Raw genomic sequence first — 25,625 nt, 5'->3', positions numbered from 1 at the left:
GGAATTGTGTAATCCACTAAAGGAGATAAGCACGTAACTGGATGCTAGGGATTTGAGGAGGAAGAAACATAACTTGGCCTGGGTGGGCTCAGAAAAAAATCTTACTGGAAGAGATTCCAAGTGTTAATTGTAGACAACTGTTGGAGAAATAGTTGGAGAAAGGTAGTGCCAAAAGGAAAGATATCTAGGCAGAAACAATAGCATAAACAATGGCGTGGTGAGTATGGAGTGAGAGAGCACAATCAGTTCTAGATGCCAAAAGACATCTGGATGTACAGAGTGGGGAAAGTTAAGGCTGGATAGGTTTGTGGGCGGGGAATGGAATTTTGAGTGTTATAAACTGACAGAAAGCCAGTGAAAAATATGAAGAACACAGATTTAGACCTTAGATACTTTTTTCCTGTAGCATTGCAGAAAAGATATTTGAAGGTGGAAAGACTAGAAACAGGAAGACCATTTAGTAGGTTTTGCAGTTATTATATTATGAGCAATTGTAGTAGCTCAAACAGATGGAAAGCACTTCTAATCTGCTGGCTTGTATACTGAACCCAAAATGAAGCTTCCCCATCACTCCTAAAAGCTGTCTTCCTAGGAGAAGGTTAGGCAGAGAGGCCAGCAGAGGAATTAAAATAGTGAACTACAAAATTTCAGGCAATAACTTACTGGTTACCAACATGATGATTTTGAACCTCACTAAAAAGTTGAACAGATTCTCACAAGAGAATTATCAAAAATGAGCATAGAACTGAACAATTAAAGCTAACTGATACTTGGTGAAACTGATTTGGTATAGATATTGGGTAAAAAATTTTAAATTATAATTTGCATTAAAGAATTAAGGGGATAAATCATTCATAAGGTATCAGCAAGCTATAAAAATAACTTTAGTGAAATAAACACGTTTTTAATATAAAATAGCATAAGTGGCCAAATATCCAAAATATTTTTTTAAAAAACCCTTAAAACTTAACAATAAGAAAATAAATAGACCAATTTGAAAATGGGCAAAGACCTGAACCAACACTTTGCCAAAGAAGATATACAAATGGTAAATAAGCATATGAAAAGACATGCACATCCTGTCACTAGGGAAATGCCAATTGAAACAAAAATGTGCTACCATTACATGCCTAATAGAAGAGCCCAAATCCAGAACACTGACAGTTGCAAAAAGCTAGCAAGGATGTGGATCTATAGAAACTCTCCTTCATTGCTGATGAGAATACAAAATGCAGAGCAACTTTGGAAGACAATTTGGCAGTTTCTTACAAAATGAAACATACTTGTAACATACCATTCGGCAATTACACCCCTTGGTACTTACCCAAAGAAGCTAAAAACTTATGTTCACTCAAAAATGGTTCATGCATTTTTATGGTGGCTTTATTCATAACTGCCATAACTTGGACACAACCCAAATGTCCTTCAGTAGGTAAATGGATAAATAAACTGTAGTACATCCAGACAATGGAATATTATTCAGGACTGAAAAAAATCAAGCCATGAAAAGACTTGGAAAAACCATAAATGCATATGATTCCATGAAAGGAGTCAGTCTGAAGAGACTACAAACCATATTATTCCAGGTATATGACATTCTGGAAAAGGGAAAACCATGTTGACAGTAAAAAGATCAGTGATTGTCAGGGGTTGGTAGGTGGAAGAAATGAATAGGAGTGAGAGGATTTTTAGGGCAGCGAAACTATTCTGTACGATACTGTCATAGTAGATATATGTCAGTATACATTTGTCAAAATCCAGTATATGTAACACCAAGAATGAACCCTAATGTAAGCTATGGACTTTGAGTGATGTTGATGTATCATAGTAGGTTCCTCAGTTATTACAGATATATCTTTTTGGTGTTGGTACAGATATACCATTCTGGTGTTGGAGATGGCCACGTGGAGGTTGTGGGTATATGAGACTCTCTTTACTTTCTGCTTCATTTTCTGTGAACCTAAAACTGCTTTAAAAAATAAGATCTGTTTAAAAAGAAAAAAGAACACCATAGTCTATAAGAAAATAAGAATCACTGGAATCGTTTTAGGAGACTCAATTATAGAATAGGTTATGGGATATAGGGAGTTCAATAAGCTAGATAGTCTATATCAGAGGGCAAACTCAACTGATTCGCAAACCATAAGATATTAATAAGATAAGATGATAAGATAGACAAGATAAGAGGCACTTGGATAGAGTAGTAGAATTAAACTAACTGAAAGAAAGTGAAACTTACAGGACTGACAAAAAGAATTTATACGACCTGACAAAAGAATTTTATTACTCTTTCCAGATAAAGATAAACCAAAGCCATATTAAGATTTACAAAAGAGTGAACTCAATAGTTGTCCTTGCATAGCATTCACTGTAACACTTTATAAGTAAATGTTTTCTTAAACCTTATATCAACCTGGTGTGACATAGTTACCAATTCATTCCCTTTTACTCTCTGTAAAATTAGAAAACAACAGGTCTCCAATCTTTCCTGAAAATTCTGTCATGTTATTTATGACATGTTATTTAAGCTCACCTTTTACCTTTTCTTTTCTAGTTTGAATATAATACAGCCCTATGTATTACTTTGGTAAATGAAAGAAAATAAAAATATTTTAGATGAAAGGCACCCAGAACAGCCCATAATAAAAAGGAAGATCATATATAGTGTGATAATTTACTGATTAAGAAGACCAAGTTTTTGATTACTAGAAAAGTTATTTCTTATTTCTTAGCACATAGCAAGTACACAAAAAATTTCTGAAGAATGAATTAATATACTCTGATAATTTGGAACTCTCCTGTATAAAGACATCATTATTACCATGGCTATAATCAGCATCACCACCATTATCACATTATGGTGTTGATGAAAAGAGTCAAATTCTGTAAAATAGTTAAAGAGGTTTATTTTGAGCCAAATATTAGTGCCCATGATATAGCCCCAGGAGGTCCTGAGAACATAGGCACAAGCTGGTTGGATGACAGCTTGGTTTTATACATTTTCAGGAGACATAAGATATCAATCAATACATCAGTATATTCAAGGTACGCATTGGTTCAGTTTGGAAAGGCAGGACAACTTAAAGTGGGGGAAGGGCTGGGCTTCCAGGTCACAGGTGGATTCATGGATTCAAAGGTTTTCTGATTGGCAATTGGTTGAAAGAGTTAAGTTATTATCTACAGATCTGGAATCAACAGAAAGGAATGTTAAGATAACAAGGGCCGTGGAGGCCAAGGTTCTTATTATGCAGATGAAACCTTCGGGTAGCAGACTTCAGAAAGAATAGTCATAACTGTCTCTAATCAGGCATAAAAAGGTGCCAGACTCTTAGTTAACCTCTTCTAGACCAGGAAAAGACCTGGAAAGGGAAGGAGATTCTCTACAGAATGCAAATTTTCCCCACAAGAGATAGCTTTGCAGGGGCCATTTCAAAATATGTCTAAGAAATATATTATGGGGTAAAATACTACAATTTCTTTCATGGACTGCTATTTGTCATGTGATACTATACTAAATTTGGTATCTTACTGCTACAAAGAGTGTGTTTTGTCACTCTTAAGATCTCTATTTTAATGTTAATGTTGGTTGATTGCACCCAAATTCCAAAGGGAGGAGACTGTAACAAGGCAAGTCTGAACCCTCCTTCCTATCATGGCCAGACTAGTTTGTCAGGTTTACCTTGCAATTCCCTTGGTCCACAAAAGGGATCTTTTCAGTCATTTGGGGGACTTAGATTTTGTTTTTAATTTACAGTGCAAGTTTACTTCTCATTAGATGCTAGAGTCAACACTTGGCCTCCAACTCCTGCAACAGTTGTGGCATTTTCTCCCCATCGCAATATACCCAAGGGAAACCCATACTCCCAAGAAAAGAAAATGGTTTCATATAGCAAAGATTCTTGGTTTTTTGTTTTTGTTGTTGTTTGTTTGTTTTTTGTTTTTATCTTAAAGACAGTGCTTTCAGTATTTTCTAATTAAGCACATATAATATTTGCTTTGGGCTTTTATAGACTGTATCAATGTTAGGAAGTTTCTTTTATTCTTCGCTTGCTAATAGTTTCTGTCTTATTGAATCTTACCAAATGCTTTTTTTTTTTTTGGTATCTGAAGATATAATCCTGTAATTTATCTTCCTTAATGTGCTGATTTTTAATTACACTAATTGATTTTTTTAATATTAAATCATTTATTTCTGGGACAAATACAACATGACTTTAATGTATGGTTTTTATACATTACAGGATTTGATTCGCTTTGCAATTCTGCATATATTTTCAGGAGTAATCTGCTTATAATATTTCTTTCTTGTACTGATTTCTCTTCAGTTACTTTGATAAATGTACCTTAAAATGCTTGTAAATTTAGCGATATAAAGCTATTGATTAGCATCTTATTTTAATATCTCCTATATCTGTAGTTATATCCCCTTTTCCATACTAAATATTATTTTATTATAAGGATCACCTCTTCTTATTTGACAATTTTGCTAAAGTTGGCCTATTTTATTAGTTTTTTAAAAATGCTTTATTAAACCTCTCTAGTAAATATTTACTTTCTATAATCTTGATTTCTGCTTTTATTGCAATTCTTTTCTCCAATCTTTTTTCTATTGTTCTTTTTTCTAACTTCTAAAGTTGGAAATTTATACTTTCTTCATTTCTTTTTTTTTTTCTTTTTTTTTTTTTGAGACGGAGTCTTGCTCTGCCGCCCAGGCTGGAGTGCAGTGGCGGGATCTCGGCTCACTGCAAGCTCCGCCTCCCGGGTTTACGCCATTCTCCTGCCTCAGCCTCCGAGTAGCTGGGACTACAGGCGCCCGCCACCACGCTGGGCTAGTTTTTTGTATTTTTAGTAGAGACGGGGTTTCACCATGTTAGCCAGGATGGTCTCGATCTCCTGACCTCGTGATCCACCCGCCTCAGCCTCCCAAAGTGCTGGGATTACAGGCTTGAGCCACCGTGCCCGGCCTATGCTTTCTTCATTTCTAACATAAGCATTTAGAGTTATACATTTTGGTCTAAATTACATTTTAGCTACATCCCAAAGTTTTGATATGTAGTATTTTCAAAATAATTCAGGTGTAAATATTTTCTAACATTCATTAAAAATTACTTGGAGCTTTGCTTTTTAAATTCCAACTGTTCGGGAGTTTTGTAGTTTTTGTGTTTATTACTAATGCAATTGCATTGTAGTCAGAGACTGTGGTCTTCATGACACTAATTGTTGAAATTTGTTGAGGTTAGTTTTTATGGCTTAGCACATAGGCAATTTTAATAAATGTTCTAGATGTGCTTAAGACGAATGCATATGTCACAGTTGTTGGGTGGTTTACTTTAATGTCCATCCTCTAGGTTGAACTTGTACTTGGGCAGTTCAAATTTTAATATCCTACTAATATTTTATTTGCCAAATTTATGATTTACTCCATTATTTAAATTATTTCAATAATAAGGTAGGCTTTCAATTTATCTTGCAGTCCTGCCAATTTTTTCTTTACTATTTTGAAGTTACGTTATTAAGCACATAACAAATAAAATTGTTGAGTGCCTGTTGTCACGTGCGTCCATGTGAAGAGACCACCAAACAGGCTTTGTGTGAATAACATGGCTGTTTATTTCACCTGGGTGCAGGTGGGCTGAGTCCAAAAAGAGAGTCAATGAAGGGAGATAAGGGTGGGGCCATTTTATAGGATTTGGGTAGGTAAAGGAAAATTACAGTCAAAGGGGGGTTGTTCTCTGGCGGGCAGCAGTGGGGGTTACAAGGTGCTCAGTAGCGGAGCCTTTTGAGCCAGGATGAGCCAGGAAAAGGAATTTCACAAGATAATGTCATTGCTTAAGGCAAGGACCGGCCATTTTCACTTATTTTGTAGTGGAATGTCATCAGTTAAGGCAGGGCAGGGCATTTGCACTTCTTTTGTGATTCTTCAGTTACTTCAGGCCATCTGGGCGTATATGTGCAAGTCACAGGGGATGCGATGGCTTGGCTTGGGCTCAGAGGCCTGACAACTGTGACTTGAAATTTTTGTCATCATAAAATGATTCTCTTTATCTGTTTTCTATTTGATCTGAAATTAATATTTCATACCAGGTTTCATGTAGTTAGACTTTATCTGGTATATCTTTTCCCCTACTTTGAATTGCATATTTGTCTACCTATAAATCTCCACTGCATCTCTTGTAAACACACTAAGCACATATAGTGCATACAACTGAATATTAACAGTCAGAAAATCTTTTTCCTTACCTGGAGAGTTTAATGCATTTACATTTATTTTTATGTTTTCTATGTGTTCTACACTTTCTGTGTTTCTTCTATCTCCCATTTGGCTTAATTTTTCTTTTGTAACAAAATAAGGTTATCATGATAGGTAAAAATATGTATGTTTTACAAATTAATAATAATAACTGGTACTCTACATTGAGTAATTTATACTAATATATATATAATTCCATTTAATCTTTACAATAACCTTGGGATGTAGTTACTATGATATTCTGAAGTATGTTTCCCAACTTGGTTCCATTCTCCCCATCTCTTTCAGGTACCCCAATCAGTCATAAGTTTGGTCTTTTTACATAATCCCATAGTTCTCAGAGGTTTTGTTGTTCTTTTTCATCCTTCTTGTCTAATCTTGTCTGCCTGTCTTATTTCAGCAAGGTAGTCTTCAAGCTCTGAAATTCTTTCCTCCCCTTGGTTTATTCGACTATTCATACTTGTGGTTCCATTGTGAAGTTCTCCCGTTGTGTTTTTCACCTCCATCAGTTCATTCATGTTCCTCTCTAAACTGGTTATTTTGGTTAACAGCTCCTGTTTCGGGTGAACCAGCCCCCAGTATTTCAAAGTAGGTTCTTTCTATTTTCCTTAATAGTGTCAGCTGGTTGAGAAATAAAGAGTACAAAGAGAGAAATTTTACAGATGGGCCTCCGGGGTTGTCATCACATATTGGTGGACCATGATGGCAACCCCAAGTCACAAAACAAGCAAGCTTTTATTAGGGATTTTAAAAGGGGAGGGGGTGTACGAACAGGGAGGTCACAAGGATCACATGCTTCAAAGGGCAATAAAGATCACAAGAAGGGCAAAATTAGAATTACTGATGAGGGTCTATGTCCCACTGGGCATGCATGTCTTGATAAACATCTTAACAGGAAACAGGGTTCAAGAGCAGACAACTAGTCTGACTAGAATTTACCAGGCTGGAATCTACCAATCCTAGTAAGTCTGAGGGCACTGCAGGAGACCAGTGTGTATTTCAGTCCTTATCTCAATCCCATAAGACAGACACTTTGAGAGCGGCCATCTATAGCCCTACCCCCAGGAATGCATTCCTTCCTCAGGGTTACTCCTTGCTGGGAAAAGAAGTCAGCAATATTTCTCCTACTCGCACATCCATCTATAGACTTTCTGTGAGAAGAAAAATATGGCTCTATTCTGCCTGAACCTGCAGGCAGTCAGACCTTATGGTTATCTTCCCTTGTTCCCTGAAAATCGCTGTTATTCTGTTCTTTTTCAGAGTGCACTGATTTCATATTGTTCAAACACACGTTTTACAATCAGATTTCATATTGTTCAAACATACACATTCTGCAATCAATTTGTACAACAGTGATCCTGAGGTGACTACATTCTCAGCTTACGAAGATAACAGGATTAAGAGATTAAAGACAGGCACAATAAATTATAAGAGTATTATTAGGGAAGCAATAAATGTCCATGAAATCTTCACAATTTATGTTCTTGTTCTTCTGCCTCGGCTCCAGCTAGTCCCTCTGTTCGGGGTCCCTGACTTCCTGCAACACTCCTGTAATGTTTCATCATGGTTCTTAGCTTCTTTGCATTGAGTTAGAACTTAGCTCCTTTAGATAAGTGAAGTTAACTATTACTCACCTTCTGAAGCCTCCTTCTGTCAATTCATCCATCTCAGCCTCCACCCAGTTTTTGCTGGAGAGGTGTTATGATCATTTGGAGAACAGGCACTCTTTTTTTTTTTTAGTTTTCGATGTTTTTTGTTGAATCTTTCTCATCTTCATGGGTTTATCTATCTTTGATCTTTGAGGTTGCTGACCTTTGGATAGGGTTTTTGTGAGAATATTTTCGTTGATGCTGTTGTTTTTGCTTTCTGTTTATTTTTATTTTAACAGTCAGGCCCCTCTTCTGTAGGGCTGTGGTTTGCTGGGAGTTCCCTCCAGACCCTATTCAGCTGGGTGCCTCCTGCACCTGGAGATGTCACCAGTGGAGGCAGCAGAATATCAAAGATGGCTGCCTGCTCCTTCCTCTGCCAGCTCTGTCCCAGAGGGGCACCAACCTGATGCCAGCAGTAATGGTCCTGTGTAAGGTGTCTGCTGGCCCCTGTTGGTGGGTCTCACCCAGTCAGGAGGCATGGGATCAGAGACTTACTTAATGAATCACTCTGGCTGCCCCTTGGTGAGAGTACATTGCACTTGGGGGAATTCCTCTCATTGGGAGTGCCTGGATTCCTCAGAGACACCAGGAGGAAAGACTAAGACGGCTGATCTATGGAGACTGTGGCCGTCCCTCCCCACTTAGGCTCCTTCTCAGGGAAATCAAGAGTTGTGTCTGTGAACCCCTGGCTGGAGTTGCTGAAATTCCTGCAGTGAGGCTCCACCCGTTGAGAAGGAATGGGTCAGGGTCTGGCCTAAAGAGGCAGTCTGGTCACCATCTGCCACAGCCCCAGTGCTGCACTGTAGGAAATTCCTCCTGGGTCCAAGCTACTCAGTCTCCCCAGCGCCAGCAGGAGAAAAATGTCTGACTAGAGCTGTAGTGATGGCTGCTGCCCTTCCCTGTGGGAGCTCAGTCATCTCAGACAGCAGGCAGAGGCAATGAGGACTGATGCCCTTCCCTCCGGGAACTCAATAGTCTTAGGCAGTCTGCAGCTGAGTGGCTGCTGAGAAGCTGCACAGCTCTGTGCTTGGGACCCAAGGCTATGATGCCGTGGGCTCACGAGGCAGATCTCCTGATCCATGGGTTGCACAGATCCATGGGAAAAAACGTGGTTTCCCAGGTAGGGTGGCACAATCACTCACTGCCTCCCTTGGCGGGAAGTGGGAGCTCCCCCTTCCAGTGTGGCTCCCGGGTAGGCTGCTTTTCCTCACTCTCCATAGGTTGCGCTAACTATCTAGTCAGTCCCAGTGAGAGACCAGAATACTTCAGTTGTCGGTGCAGGATTCACTTGCCATTTTCATTTTTCTCAGTGGGAGCATCCTACTGCAGCTGTTTCTAGTCAGCCATCTTGGCCCCTCCCCTAAGGATTTTGTTTGTTTGTTTGTTTAGTAGAAACCCTAATGATTTATTTTCTTCCTCAATAGATTAGCTTGTGCTCCTTGAGGACCTTTGCCACAGTGGTAGTCATAAGAGCAGAAAAAAATAGAATATAAAAGAGTAGGAAGAAAGCATTATAAACTTAAAATGTAAGCTTTGCTTGAGAGAGAAAAGTCAATGGAAACTCCAAGGATTTGAGCCTGTGAGTCTGGGTGAATAAAGTGTTAGTCACAGAAAGAGAAGGAAGAGCAGGGAATTATGACTAAAAATGTTACCCTTTTTTGGAATGAATGGTGTTATAGTTTCTGGTGTGATATCAATATGAAAGGTGGCAAACAATTGGAAATTAACACTTGGAATTCAGGTGTTGGTTGCTGGTTTGATTGTTTAGATACACCAAACAATCAAACTAAACTAAACTAGTATGCAAAATAAAGAGACTGGTGGCAGGTGCCTATAATCCCAGCTACTCGGGAGACTGAGCCAGGAGAATCGCTTAAACCGGGAAGGCAGAGGTGCAGTGAGCTGAGATCGCGCCATTGCACTCCAGCCTGGGGAAGGAAAGAGAAACTCCCTCTCAAAAATAAATAATAAAAATAAAGAGAGACACTCAACTGTTAAAAGATATGTGGTAATTAAAGTGAAATTAATTAATAGGTATTTTCAGTTTACCAAAGAAAACAAATTAGATAAGACCCTTTGGGATCATTGAGTGTGTAATGAAGAGGGTGAAGACTTCAAATGGGTCATTGTCATCAATGAGAGACACACTAAGTTAGCTTAAAACACTCACTTAGGTTGGAGCCTAGTCCCACAATGTTGAGCCTCATTCTTATTCCTCTTTGTGGTGGATCAGAGTGAGCTATCATTTGAGAGTGGGTAGTTTTGCCTCATCATTTTCATTAACAATTATAAATTAACCAAAACTCAGTAAGGGAACAAAGAGTTTACCATCTTTGGCAAACCCGTTTTATTATTTTTATTATTTTTTTATTTTTTTTTGAGAGAGTTTCTCTTTTGTTGCCCAGGCTGGAGTGCAATGGCGCAGTCTTGGCTCACTGCAACCTCCGCCTCTGGGGTTCAGGTGATTCTCCTGCCTCAGCCTCCCGAGTAGTTGGGATTACAGGCATGCACCACCACGCCGGCTAATTTTTGTATTTTCAATACAGACGGGGTTTCTCCATGTTGGTCAGGCTGGTCTCTAACTCCCGACCTCAGGTGACTCGCCTGCCTCGGTCTCCCAAAGTGCTGGAATTACAGGCGTGAGCCACCACACCCAGCCCCAAATCACATTTTTTGAAGGTGGAATATTAAATGGCACGATACTCACAGATAAACAATATGAACAAAGTACAAAATGTGCCAGCCAGGTGCAGTGGCTCACACCTGTAATCCCAGCACTTTGGAAGGCCGAGGCGCCTGAATCACAAGACCATCCTGGCTAACACGGTGAAACCCCGTCTCTACTAAAAATACAAAAAATTAGCTGGGCATGGTGGCGGGCGCCTGTAGTCCCAGCTACTTGGGAGGCTGAGGCAGGAGAATGGCAGGAACCCGGGAGGTGGAGCTTGCAGTGAGCTGAGATCCGGCCACAGCACACTCCAGCCTGGGCGACAAAGCAAGACTCCATCTCAAAAAATAAAAATGTGCCCAGGATCCTCTGTCTTCTGACAGTTTATTGTCTACCCCACCAACCCCCTGTTTCATTTGTGTCTTCCTAGTCATTCTAGCCTGTTCTAATTTTGTCTTCATTTTTGTAATGAAAACTTTTGCAGGTCTTCAAGATTATATCGGGAATCTTCTTCTAGTTTGCTTTAAGTTATCCCTGTTCCTTAATTCCAAAATTATTATTGGCTTTCTCTGAAGCATGACAGTGGTTACTGGTAAGGTCAGAAATTACACAAAATATTAGAATGCCCACTTTTCCTTTTAGACAAACATGAAGAACCATCACCACTGTCACAAACGTTTTAACACTGCTGCATTGATGAAGTGCTACTCCTTACCTCTGAGCTCCCATGCTACTTAATAGCAAGTCTGATTGCAACACCTCACATTATGAAGGTCTAAACAAGATTTGTGTCAGGCCTCTGAGCCTATGGTGCTGTGACCTGGATCGGGGGTCCTCCCTTGGGAGATCAATCCCCTGTCCTCCTGCTGTTTGCTCTGTGAGAAAGATCCACCTACGACCTTGGGTCCTCAGACCGAGCAGCCCAAGGGACATCTCACTAATTTTAAATCCGGTAAGTGGCCTCTTTTTACTCTCTTCTCCAATCTCTCTCACTATCCCTCAACCTCTTTCTCCTTTCAATCTCATTGCCACACTTCAATCTCATTTCCACACTTCAATCTCTCCCTTCTCTTAATTTCAGTTCCTTTCCTTTTCTGGTAGAGACAAAGGAGACGCGTTTTATCCGTAGACCCAAAACTCTGGCACCGGTCACGGACTTGGGAAGACAGTCTTCCCTTGGTGTTTAATCACACGGGGATGCGTGCTGTGGGATGAGATATTGACCTCTCCCCTCCTCACAAGGCTGAGCTAGGTCCCAATTTTTCCTCAGCCTCTGCTCCCTCACCCTATACTCCTTTTATCACCTCCCCTCCTCACACCTGTTCTGACAGTTTTGTTCGGCGACTAGCCCTCCCCTACCTGCCCAGCAATTTCCTCTTAAAAAGGTGACTGGAGCTAAAGACATAGTCAAAGTTAATGCTCTTTTTCTTTATCCGACCTCTCCCAAATCAGTTAGCGTTTAGGCTCTTTTTCAGCAAATATAAAAAACCCAGCCCAGTTCATGGCTCGTTTGGCAGCAACCCTGAGACGCTTTACAGCCCTAGACCCTAAAAGGTCAAAAGGCCATCTTATTCTCAATATACATTTTATTACCCAATCTGCTCCCGACATTAAATAAAACTCCAAAAATTAGATTCCGGCCCTCAAACCCCACAACAGAACTTAATTAACCTCGCCTTCTAGGTGTATAATAATAGAGTAAAGGCAGCCAAGTAGCAATGTATTTCTGAGTTGCAATTCCTTGCCTCCACTGTGAGACAAACCCCAGCCACATCTCCAGCGCACAAGAACTTCCAAATCCCTCAACGGCAGCAGCCAGCTGTTCCTCCAGGACCACCTCCCCCAGGAACTCACTTCAAGTGCCGGAAATCTGGCCACTAGGCCAAGGAATACCCGCAGCCCTGGATTCCTCCTAAGCCATGTCCCATCTGTGCAGGATCCCATGAAAAATCGGACTGTTCCATTTGCCCAGCAGCCATTCCCAGAGCCCCTGAAACTCTGGCCTAAGGCTCTCTGACTCCTTCCCAGATCTTCTCAGCTTAGTGGCTGAAGACTGACACTGCCCCATCACCTCGGAAGCCTACAGGACCATCACAGACGCTTTAGCTAACTCTCACAGTGGAAGGTAAGTCCGTCCCCTTCTTAATCGATATGGAGGCTACCCACTTCACATTACCTTCTTTTCAAAGGCCTGTTTCCCTTGCCTCCATAACTGTTGTGGATATTGACAGCCAGGCTTCTAAACCTCTTAAAACTCCCCATCTCTGGTGCCAACTTAGACAATATTCTTTTAAGTACTCCTTTTTAGTTATCCCCACCTGCCCAGTTCCCTTATTAGGCCCAGACATTTTAAGTAAATTATCTGCTTCCCTATTTCTAGGCTGTAGCCACACCTCATTGCCGCCTTTCCCCCCAGTTCAAAGCCCCTTTGCATCCTCCCCTTGTATCTCCCCACCTTAACCCACAAGTATAGGACACCTCTACTCCCCCCTTAGTGACTGATCATGCACCCCTTACCATCCTATTAAAACCTAATCACCCTTACCCCACTCATTGCAGATCCTGAACTAACCTGTAAGCCTTGTCTGGCTTTAGAGCAGGTAAAATGGGGGAATTGTAAGGAGAGTTTACAGACTTTAAAAGGCCATGCTGTACAGGGTAGTTCAGGATCTGTGTCTTATCAACCAAATTGTTTTTGCCTATCCACCCCATGGTGCCAAGCCCATATACTCTCCTATCCTCAATACCTCCCTCCACAACCCATTATTCTGTTCTGGATCTCAAATGTCTTTCTTTACTATTCCTTTGCACCCTTCATCCCAGCCTCTCTTCGCTTTCACTTGGACTGACCCTGACACCCATCAGGCTCAGCAAATTACCTGGGTTATACTGCCACAAGGCTTTGCAGACAGCTGCCATTACTTCCGTCAAGCCTAAATTTCTTCCTCATCTGTTATCTATCTTGGCATAATTCTCATAAAAACACACGTGCTCTCCCTGCTAATCATGTCCAGCTAATCTCCCAAACCCCAATCCCTTCTACAAAACAACAACTCCTTTCTTTCCTAGGCATGGTTAATGGGGTCAGAATTCTTACACATGAGCCAGGACCGCATCCTGTAGCCTTTTTATCCAAACAACTTGAACTTACTGTTTTAGCCTACTGACCCTCATGTCTGCATGTGGCGGCCGCCGCTGCCCTAATACTTTTAGAGGCCCTCTAAATCACAAACTACACTCAACTCACTCTACAGTTCTCATAACTTCCAAAATCTATTTTCTTCCTCCCACCTGACGCATATACTTTCTGCTCCCCGGCTCCTTCAGCTGTACTCACTCTTTGTTAAGTCTCCCACAATTACCATTGTTCCTGGCCCAGACTTCAATCCGGCCTCCCACATTATTCCTGATACCACACCTGATCCTCATGACTGTATCTCTCTGATCCACCTGACATTCGCTCCATTTCCTCATGTTATTTCCTGTTCCTCACCCTGAACACACTTGGTATATTGATGGCAGTTCCACCAGGCCTAATCGCCACTCACCAGCAAAGGCAGGCTATGCTATAGTATCTTTCACACCTATCATTGAGGCTACCACTCTGCTACCCTCCACTACCTCACAGCAAGCCGAACTAGTGGCTTTAACTCAGGCCCTCACTCTTGCAAAAGGACTATGCGTCAATATTTATACTGATTATAAATATGCCTTCCATATTCTGTACCACCATGCTGTTATATGGTATGAAAGAGATTTCCTCACTATGCAAGGGTCCTCCATCGTTATTGCCTCTTTAATAAAAACTCTGCTCAAGGCCACTTTACTTCCAAAGGAAGCTGGAGTCATTCACTGAAAGGGCCATCAAAAGGCATCAGATCCCATTGCTGTAGGCAACGCTTATGCTGATAAGGTGGCTAGACAAGCAACTAGCTTCCAGCTTCTGTCCCTCATGGCCAGTTTTTCTCCTTCACATTGGTCACTCCCACCTACTCCCCTGCTGAAACTTCCACCTATCAGTCTCTTATGGCACAAGGCAAATGGTTCTTAGACCAAGGAAAATATCTCCTTCCAGTCTCACAGGCCCATTCTATTCTGTCGTCATTTCATAACCTCTTCCATGTAGGTTACAGCCGCTAGCCCGTCTCTTAGAACCTCTCATTTCCTTTCCATCATGGAAATCTATACTCAAGGAAATCACTTCTCAGTGTTCCATCTACTTCTCAGTGTTCCATCTGCTAGTCTACTACTCCTTAGGGATTGTTTGGGCCCCCTCCCTTTCCTACACATCAAGCTTGAAGATTTGCCCCTGCCCAGGACTGGCAAATTGACTTTACTCACATGCCCCGAGTCAGAAAACTAAAATACCTCTTAGTCTAGGTAGACACTTTCACTGGATGGGTAGAGGCCTTTCCCACAGGGTCTGAGAAGGCCACCGTGGTCATTTCTTCCCTTATGTCAGACATAATTCCTCAATTTAGCCTTCCCACCTCTATACAGTCTGATAACGGACCAGCCTTTACTAGTCAAATCACCCAAGCAGTTTCTCAGGCTCTTAGTATTCAGTGAAACCTTCATACCCCTTACAGTCCTCTATCTTCAGGTAGAATGGACTAATTGTCTTTTAAAAACACACCTCACCAAGCTCAGTCACCAACTTAAAAAGGACTGGACAACACTTTCACCACTTGCCTTATCAGAATTCAGGCCTGTCCTCAGAATGCTACAAGGTACAGCCCATTTCAGCTCCTATATAGATGCTCCTTTTTATTAGGCTCCAGTCTCGTTCCAGACACCAGACAAAGTTACACTGTGCCCCAAAAAACTTGTCATCCCTACTATCTTATGTCTAGTCATACTCCTATTCACCATTCTCAACTACTCATAAATGCCCTGCTCTTCTTTATACGGCCGGTTTACACTGTTTCTCCAAGCCATCACAGCTGGTATCTCCTGGTGCTATCCCAAACCGCCATTCTTAACTCCTTCTTAAAGTAAATAAATAATCTTTGCTTGCAGAGCTATGCTGAGCCTCCTTAGACACTCTACAGAGATGTCCTAGGTCCTCCCCATTCTTAGTCCTTTAATATTTGTTTTTCTCCTTCTCTTGTTCCATTTAGCTTTTCAGTTCATACAAAACCGTATTCAGGCCATCACCAATAATTCTATACAACAAATGTTTCTTCTAGCAACCCCACAATATCGCCCCTTACCACAAAATCTTCCTTCAGCTTAATCTTTCCCACTCTAAGTTCCCACACTGCCCCTAACCCCGCTTGAAGCAGCCCTGAGAAACATCGCCCATTATCTCTCCATACCACCCCACCCTGCCAAATTTTTGCCACCCCAACACTTCAACACTATTTTGTTTTATTTTTCTTATTAATATAAGAAGACAGGAATGTCAGGCCTCTGAGCCCAAGCTAAGCCATCATATCCCCTGTGACCTGTACGTATATATCCAGATGGTCTGAAGTAACTGAAGAATCACAAAAGAAGTGAATTTAAATGGCCTGTTCCTGCCTTAACTGATGACATTCCACCACAAAAGAAGTGAAAATGGCCAGTCCTTGCCTTAACTAATGACATTACCTTGTGAAATTCCTTTTCCTGGCTCAAAAAACTCCCCAACTGAGCACCTGGTGACCCCCACCCCTGCGCGCCAGAGGACAGCCCCCTTTGACTATAATTTTCCTTTACCTACCCAAATCCACCCCTATCTCCCTTCGGTGACTCTCTTTTTGGACTCAGCCTGCCTGAACCCAGGTGATTAAAAAGCTTTATTGCTCACACAAAGCCTGTTCTCTTCACACAGGTCTCTTCACACAGACTCGAGTGACAATTTGACTCTACTCTGCCTTTCTGAAATTTAAGAGAGGGACCTTAACTCTTTTAGTATGAAACTACTGAAAGGAATGAGGCACATCCCCCATATATCTCCCAACTTCCTGAGCCCAGCACAAACACATTCCTCCATATTTCTTTCAAACTTCAGAAAAACATCACATGGGAGATCTCCGATAAGGAATGCTAAATGTATAATGTTAACCAATTGTAATGCAGTAACCGAGAGAACTACCTTGTTCCCTGTAACTTTACATATCCTGTTTACATCGGGCTATAAAAAGCAAGCACTCGCATCGTTCGAGGCCCTCTTGTGTGCTGTGGAATGGAGGGACCAAGTCCGAACTTGTAGTAAAGATCCTTGCCGCTTGGCTTTGACTCTGGACTCTGGTGGTCTTCTTTGGGGAACAAACGGTCTGGGTATAACACTATAGTCACTTTCAGAAAGGGAAAATTTAAGTAGTCCTTACAGGGACTTCGAAAATGTCTGTAGAATTATTCAGAGATGAGCACGAAGGGTAGAGAAAATCAAATGTAAATGATGTTTCCCTTTTAATTTTCATGTGGGTTGTATTCTAAAGCAAACAATTGTACATTAGATGACTTCTGTAGATGATGAGCTGTTTCCTTCTGTCTTTCACAAGCCTCTGTGACTGTAAGGGGTATATAAAGCTCTGAGTGAAGATCTGAAGCTGTTATTAAAATGGAAATATTTAAAGCAGTCAGGAGTCTGTGAGAGTCTGTTCTGGCGACACATTAATGCATTTGAAAGGATATTAAAGCTTAACACAGAGGGGAAATAGTTCTAATGGCAAAATGTAAAGCTGCTTAACAGAATTACACCTAGAACTCTGTGTATTAGGTCTAAAATACCTCTACTCTTATATTACTCAGAGTAAAGCTATACGTTGGTTTGAGTGCTTTTGCAGTTTTGTAGTTTTCTTATTTCAGGTTTTAGTGTTTTTAAGTGCAAAAATTATGTTCTGGTTTATGCTTTTGTAGAATCAGTTGGTAGTGCTTCTCACCTTGTGTGTGAGACTTAAAGATGTGCCATGTTTCACCCATATTTTCATCAGTGTGTAAAGGTTATTTTTTTACAGCAAAAGATATGACCTTATCTTACACAGATTATTGAGAAGGGCCCATCATGCCACATGGTAGAGTGCATGTCATGTCCTGAAGTAGGAGAGAAGAGGCTTGGTGAAAAACTAAGTCAGCACCAAGAAAGACTGCATGTTTATCTTTGCATGAATGATTGTGACCCTATTTATATGCAAAAAAGTGGGATCCATTCACTAAATAGTTTTTCTTAAGCAAGAACACAAAATAAGAGGGCCCATAATTCACTGTCATTCTGTAGTCCTGACTTTTCTAAATACCCCTGAGTAATGGAGGGTACTTTTGATTCTTTTCATCCTTCATTGTACAACCCAAACTTGAATATCCCAGAGCATACCATAAAGAAAAAATGCTAGAGAAACACTGAAAATACATCTATAATTTTGCTTTAAGATGCATAATGGTAAAACAGTGTATAAAATAAGGTGTCTGCCCTTGAGATTACAATTCACCTGCAGACATGAAATACTGTTACAGTGTAAGAACACTGGTGATTAGGTGACAAAATCTAGAAACTAGTACTTCCGCCTTATACAACACTATGTTGTAGAAATATTTTACCTGAGAAATAAGTAAGCTTTAGATTCAAATTACAGATACTCTATTGCTTAAAAATACATATCATGATCTAATAAGATTATTGCATAAAACTATAGTGTACTTTGGAAAATACTGATCACGAGGCACAGATGCACAGGCTTTGCTGAACAAAAAATAAGTTAGGGAAAGAATGGTCTGTATTTACATTTTTTAATATATACCATGTAATACTTCCCAAATTGGGGTTAAAATATTTGTACTATCCACAGACAACTTTAATAGCTTATTTATTCATTACTTAAGTCTTAAAGGAAGGCATTTGATTTTCACGGTCAAATCACGAAATAATTTTTAATATGTTTCATTTTGAACATGGGGTGAAAATAATTAAGAATTATAAGTATACTTGTAGTTATAAGAATTATACTTATAATGTTGATTTGAATTCGTTTCCTTTTAGCACTTTTATCCATGTTGATCCTAGTTATGCCCTTTCAATTAAATAATATCTCTGATGACTTCATTTTATAAAGTTACTATGTCATAACAATTAAATCCGGCCGGGCGCGGTGGCTCAAGCCTGTAATCCCAGCACTTTGGGAGGCCGAGACAGGTGGATCACAAGGTCAGGAGATCGAGACCATCCTGGCTAACATGGTGAAACCTCGTCTCTACTAAAAAAAATACAAAAAACTAGCCGGGCGCCGTGGCGGGCGCCTGTAGTCCCAGCTACTCGGGAGGCTGAGGCAGGAGAATGGCGTAAACCCGGGAGGCGGAGCTTGCAGTGAGCTGAGATCCGGCCACAGCACTCCAACCTGGGCGACAGAGCGAGACTCCGTCTCAAAAAAAAAAAAAAAAAAACAAAACAAAACAAAAAAAAAACAATTAAATCCTTGTGCTTTATAATCCCAGTAGAACTGATATAAAACATGGTTTTCCCATTTGAGTTTGCACAAATTAATTTATATAGTTACTATTATTCCTATTTTATACTTAACAAAATTATGGTCATAAATTAATAAATAAATGCCTACATCAAACAGTTAGAAGGATCTCAAATTGACATCCTAACATCACAACTAAGAGAATTAAAGGAACAGACAAACCCCCGAACTAGCAGAAGACAAGAAATAAACATGATCAGAGCTGAACTGAAAGAGATAGAGACACCAAAATCCCTTCCAAAAAAAATCAACAAATCCAGGAACTGCATTTTTTGAGAAAAAAATCAGAAAAATAGACCATGGGCCGGGCATGGTGGCTCTTGCTTGTAATCCCTGCACTTTGGGAGGCCAAGGCAGGCGGATCACTTGAGGTCAGGGGTTCGAGACCAACATGGTGAAATGCTGTCTCTACTAAAAATACAAAAATTAGCTGGGCATGTTGACATGTCCCTGTAGTCCCAGCTAGTTACTAGGGAGGCTGAGGCAGGAGGATCACTTGAACCTAGATGAAGGTTGCAGTGAGCCGAGATCATGTCACTGCCCTCCAGACTGGACAACAGAGTGAGACTCCATTTCAACAACAACAACAAAAAAAGACTGCTAACTAGACTAATAAAGAAGAAAAGAGAGGAGAATCAAATAGACACACAAAAAAGATAAAAGAGATATCACCACTGACCCCACAGAAATACAAACAACCATCAGATAATACTAGAAACAGCTCTATGAAAATAAACTAGAAAATCTAGACAAAATGGATAAATTTCTGGACACATACACCCTCCCAAGACTGAACCAGGAAGAAGTTGAATCCCTGAATAGATCAATAACAAGTTCTGAAATTAAGGCAGTAATAAATAGCTTACCAACCAAAAAATGCCCAGGACTAGATGGATTTACATCTGAATTCTACCAGAGGTAAAAGAGGAGCTGGTACCATTTCTGAAACTATTTCAAACAATTCAAAAGGATGGACTTCTCCCTCACTCATGAGGCCAGCATCATCCTGATACCAAAACCTGGCAGAGATACAACAAAAAAAGAAAACTTTAGGCCAATAACCCTGATGAACATCAATGCAAAAATCCTCAATAAGATACTGGCAAACCAAATCCAGCAGCACGTCAAAAGGCTTATCCACCACAATCAAGTGGGCTTCATCCCCACGATGCAAGGCTCATTCAACATATGCAAATCATAAATGTAATTCATCACATAACAGAACTAAAGACAAAAACCACATGATTATCTCAATAGACAGAGAAAAGGCCTTTGATAAAGTTCAACATCCTTTCATGTCAAAAACTTCCAATAAACAAGTCATTGATGGAACATACCTCAAAATAGTAACAGCCATTTATGACAAACCTACAGCCAGTATCATACTGAATGGACAAAAGCTGGAAGCATCCCCCTTGAAAACGGGCATAAGACAAAGATGTCCTCTCTCACCACTCCTGTTAAACATAGTATTGGAAGTTCTGGCCAGGGCAATCCAGGCCAGAGAAAGAAATAAAGAGTACTCAAATAGGAGCTGATAAGCAACTTCAGCAAAATCTCAGGATACAAAATCAATGTGCCAAAAATCACAAGCATTCCAATACACCAATAACAGACAAACAGAGAGCCAAATCACGAGTGAACTTCCATTCACAATTGCTACAAAGAGAATAAAATACCTAGGTATACAGCTAACAAGGGAAATAAAGGACTTTTTCAAAGAGAACTACAAATCACTGCTCAAGGAAATCAGACAGGACACAAACAAATGGAAAGACATTCCATACTCATGGATAGAAAGAATAAATATCATGAAAATGACCATACTGCTCAAAGTAATTTATAAATTCAGTGTGATTCCCATTAAAATACCACTGATATTCTTCACCTAGAATTAGAAAAAAACTACTTTAAAGTTCATATGGAACCAAAAAAGAGCCCACATAGCCAAGACAATTCTAAGCAGAAAGAAAAAAGCTGGAGGCATCACGCTACCCAACTTCAAACTATATTACAAGGCTACAGTAACCAAAACAGCATAGTACTGGTACAAAAACAGACACATAGACCAATGGAACAGAATAGAGATCTCAGAAATAAGACCACGCACCTACAACCATCTGATCTTTGACAAAACTGACAAAAACAAGCAACAGGGAAAGGATTTCCTGTTTAATAAATGGTGCTTGGAGAACTGGTTGGCCTATGCAAAAAAATGAAACTAGACCCCTTCCTTACACCTTATACAAAAATTAACAAGATGGATTAAAGACTTAAATGTAAAACACAAAACTATAAAAACCCTTGAAGAAAATCTAGGCAATACCATTGAAGATATAGGCATGGGCAAAGATTTCATAATGAAAATTCCAAAAGCAACTGCAACAAAAGCCAAAATTGACAAATGAGATCTAATTAAACTAAAGAGCTTCTGCACAGCAAAAAAAAAATGCATCAGAATGAACAACCTACAGAACCTACAACCTCCATCTGACAAAGGTTTAATATCCAGCATCAAAAAGGAATTAAATTTATAAGAAGAAAACAAACAACTCCATTAAAAAGTGGGCAAAGGACATGAAGAGACACTTCTCAAAAGAAAACATTTATGCAGCCAAAAAAATGTGAAAAAAAGCTCAATATTGCTGATCATTAGAGAAATGCAAACCAAAACCACAGTGAGATACCATCTCACGCCAGTCAGAATGGCAGTTATTAAAAGGTCAATACACAACAGATGCTGGCGAGGCTGTGGGGAAATAGGAACACTTTTATACTGTTGGTGGAAATGTAAATTAGTTCAACCATTGGTGAAGACAGTGTGGTTATTCCTCAAAGACCTACAGGTAGAAATAAAATTAATCACCATTTGACCCAGCAATCCCATTACTGGGTATATACCCAAAAGAATATAAATCATTCTTTTATAAAGATACATGCACACATATGTTCATTACAGCACTACTCACAATACCAGAGACATGGAATCAACCCAAATGCCCATCAATGATAGAGTGGAAAAAGAAAATGTGGTACATATATACCATGGAATACTATACAGCCATAAAAACGGAAGGAGATCATGTCCTTTGAAGGGACAGGGATGGAGCTGGAAGCCATTATCCTCAGCAAACTAACACAGGAACAGAAAACCAAACACCCCATGTTCTCACTTGTAAGTGAGAGCTGAACAATGAGAACACATGGACACAGGGCTGGGGAACAATATACATGAGGGCTTGTTGGGGCAGGGTGGGGAGCAGGAGAGCATTAGGAAAAATAGCTAATGCATGCTGAGCTTAATACCTAGGTGAAGGGTTGATAGGTACAGCCAACCGCCATGGCACACATTTACCTATGTAACAAACCTGCACATCCTGCACATGCATCCTGGATCTTAAAATTAAATTAAATTAAATTATTTAAAAATACATAAAAGAAATGTGAAGAAAAAAAAAGCATCCTTTTTTTCTACTTTTACATATGTTTAATAATGTATATAGTGTATTAATTCATTAATATGGGAGATTTTATATATATATATATATAATAATATATATAGGGAATTTTTTTTCCAGCTAAGGCTGTCCAATCCAGAATGGTAGAAGACCTCTCTGCTTTTCAACTGGCTTTTTGCAATAGACTCAGACTGGTCTTTCAGTCCAACTCTCAGCTCTGATTGAACCTGGCAAGAAAATATTCATTGGACATCTGGGACTCTTTGGCCCCAGTCCTTTGCTCTTGCCATTTCCCTGCCTAAAATATCCTTCCCTTTCCTCTCACACATTTCCATTTTATACCATCCTTCAAGACTCAGTTCAGATGACCGCTTCTTGATCTTCTGCCTGAAGTGACCTTTCTTGCTTCTAAATATCCATGGGAGGGATGTTCACACTTCTGCTATGGCAAGCTTCACAGTCAATAGTGATTGGTTCTTATGTATTTGCCCAAGTAGTTAATCATAAGCTCCTTAGGGAGAAAGTCCATTTTTATATACTTTCATAACCTTGACACAGCCAGAACAGTGCACATAGTAGGTACTCAATAATCATCTATTTAATTAAGTAATTAAAATTATGAATAGCAATCTCCTGAACTTCCTCCAAGTTACACTGCAATTTGTGTTTTCTTAAGACTACTTCTATTTTTAACTACAGTATATACTTAGTAAAGGATTTTACAACTCTCTAAATTAGTCCATGGTGATTACCCCTACTGTGCAATTTACCACTATTTTATTAAAGCAAGATTAAAGATAATACTTCATTGGAAGAAGTAACAGCAGCATTAACCTCTATTTACCTTGACATAATAAAGCTTTAATAAAACATGGGCAAATTGCATTGAAGGGGATAATTATTCTAACATAAAATTTAAAGAGAATTTAATTTCTTATTCTTGCATGTTTAGTGCTTTAAGATTAGTGTCATTAATGTCCCTTTTCTCATTTATAGAGGATACATAAAAACATTCAACCCTCTCCAATTTGTTTTCTTATTGAATAATTCTGAATTTATATTCAAGTTCATAAACATAAGAACATAATTTTAAATGTACAGTTTTTCAGAAGTAAATATCCTTATAGAATGTCAGGGCAGGGAGAGTTCTGTGGGAGAGATTTTACCCCAAGCCAAAAAAAAAAAAAGCATCCTTGTCTAAATTTTTGAGTGTTGAATCAAGAAGATTCTTGTTTGTTTTATATCCTCTGGCTTTATTACATCAGACAAGCTTCAAAGGGGCAGAGCACATAGGACTGAAAAATAACACAGCTGCATTTTGCAATGGAGTGTTCTGCCTCTGCCTGCGTTTTGTTGTTCATGTAATACTTTTCAATAAACAAAGATGTCAATCAACTCTCTTTGCAGCACATCACATTTCAGATTTAAACCACTTCAGACACATCACTGCCCCAAGCTCACACATTTAACAGATAAAAATTCAGCTTTCTGTCAAGGCAGAATGCAGTATTGATTGTAGGTGGTATTTAGGCGAGAGTGTGGCAGAATAATATTGCCTCCGCAGTCACATATAGTCCACTATAGAAACATAACATAAAGTGCATTAGGCTGCTTACAAATTTTTTTTTTCTAATGGCTCAGCATTGATTAATACCCATTTCCAAACACAGTCCTAGGAAAGACTTCTACATATAGCAAATTGTGAGGGTGGCAGAGGGGGGTTAGGAACACATGATAGCAATCATGAAAACTTTGATCACTTGATTTGATTCTAGTGCTTTGTAAATTAGCATAATTATTCAAACATGCTTCATTAAAAATCATGACTGTACAAGTCCTTCAGTTTAATGATCCAAGTATATATCACGTGAGCTAAGCTTTAAATAAGAATACCAACTCAGTGCTAGGATGCTGTGAGAGATTTGTTCTTAAAATCAAGAGAAAGTGTAAAAACACAAACTCCAAAACCCAAATCAGGAAAAAAGAAATCTAACAGGCACACCAGCAGTGCATGTGGTGGGTAATATTTTTCTATTTATCTTTACATCTATCTGAATGTCTCTTGGGGCCACGAAAGGTTAGATACCACGTCACTTCTAAGCTGCTAGAAGATTGGCATACAATCCCTGTAAATCTCGAACTAATTACATTTGAATTTTAGGTGTCACAGCTAGTTTTGACCTTTGAAGGTTGGCAGAAGAAAAGTTTGACAGTTCTTAAAGTGTTCCCAGGTACTAAAAGAGGTTGTTTCAAATTAATGGAAGAAAGGGAGAAAAGCTAAATTAATGATGCCAAAGATATTAATGAGGCTATCGTTATTGGCATACATTTAATTATGTATCAGATCTCATTTAATAGTGATGTCAAATTCACTTAAACTGCAAGTTACATAAGGAAAATAAAGACAGCATACAAGACACTCCATTATTTTGGTTGTTCTATTAATATTAAGTACTAACTTAGAGACATGTGAATCAAATTCATGAGGTTTAAATAGAGAGTATGGGGGGATTAGTTTTAAGTTAAATTAATCTGCTCCTAAATCACTCAAATTTTGAAGCACAATGGATAATGACTAAGGCTTCCTGATTTTATGTAGTACTTGTGATACATGGAGTTGGTTTAAGAATAGATTGTCACTTTCCCCATCACTATTTTTTTGCTTTTGACAATTTATGTAGCATCATCAGACAGACATTTCAAAAAGTCTGTAACAATTCTAAAGTAGATTAAATTTTAGAGTGTAATGTATTTTCAAAATACTAGATATTTTATTCGAATCTATAGCTTTATTGCTAAATATATTAAGTGCTACAGAATTAAAATGCAAACTCACTGGTGGCCTTTTAACACCACAAAAATAGTCATTAATCTCAGAAATGTTAAATTGATCATTTGCTCTCATTGTAATGAAATAGCATCAACATCAGGTCCCTGGTCACCTTTCAAGTTCACTGAGAGTCTGGTGGATCTTGACCAGGTGCCTACATCAAATATTGTGTCCATGTCTGGGAGTAATGTGAGGGAGAAAATAGTGACAGATGACTCTCATTAGTCACAAAAATATAACAAATGTAAAAGTGACCAAAATCACTTGTACATCAAGTGATGTGATGAACAAGGAAAAAATCTCAACACATAGTTCTAGGCAAC

Source organism: Chlorocebus sabaeus, chromosome 13 (genome assembly GCF_047675955.1).
Source record: "Chlorocebus sabaeus isolate Y175 chromosome 13, mChlSab1.0.hap1, whole genome shotgun sequence".
In the NCBI taxonomy this organism is placed as follows: domain Eukaryota; kingdom Metazoa; phylum Chordata; class Mammalia; order Primates; family Cercopithecidae; genus Chlorocebus; species Chlorocebus sabaeus.
Note: the sequence above shows the minus strand (reverse complement) of the source record.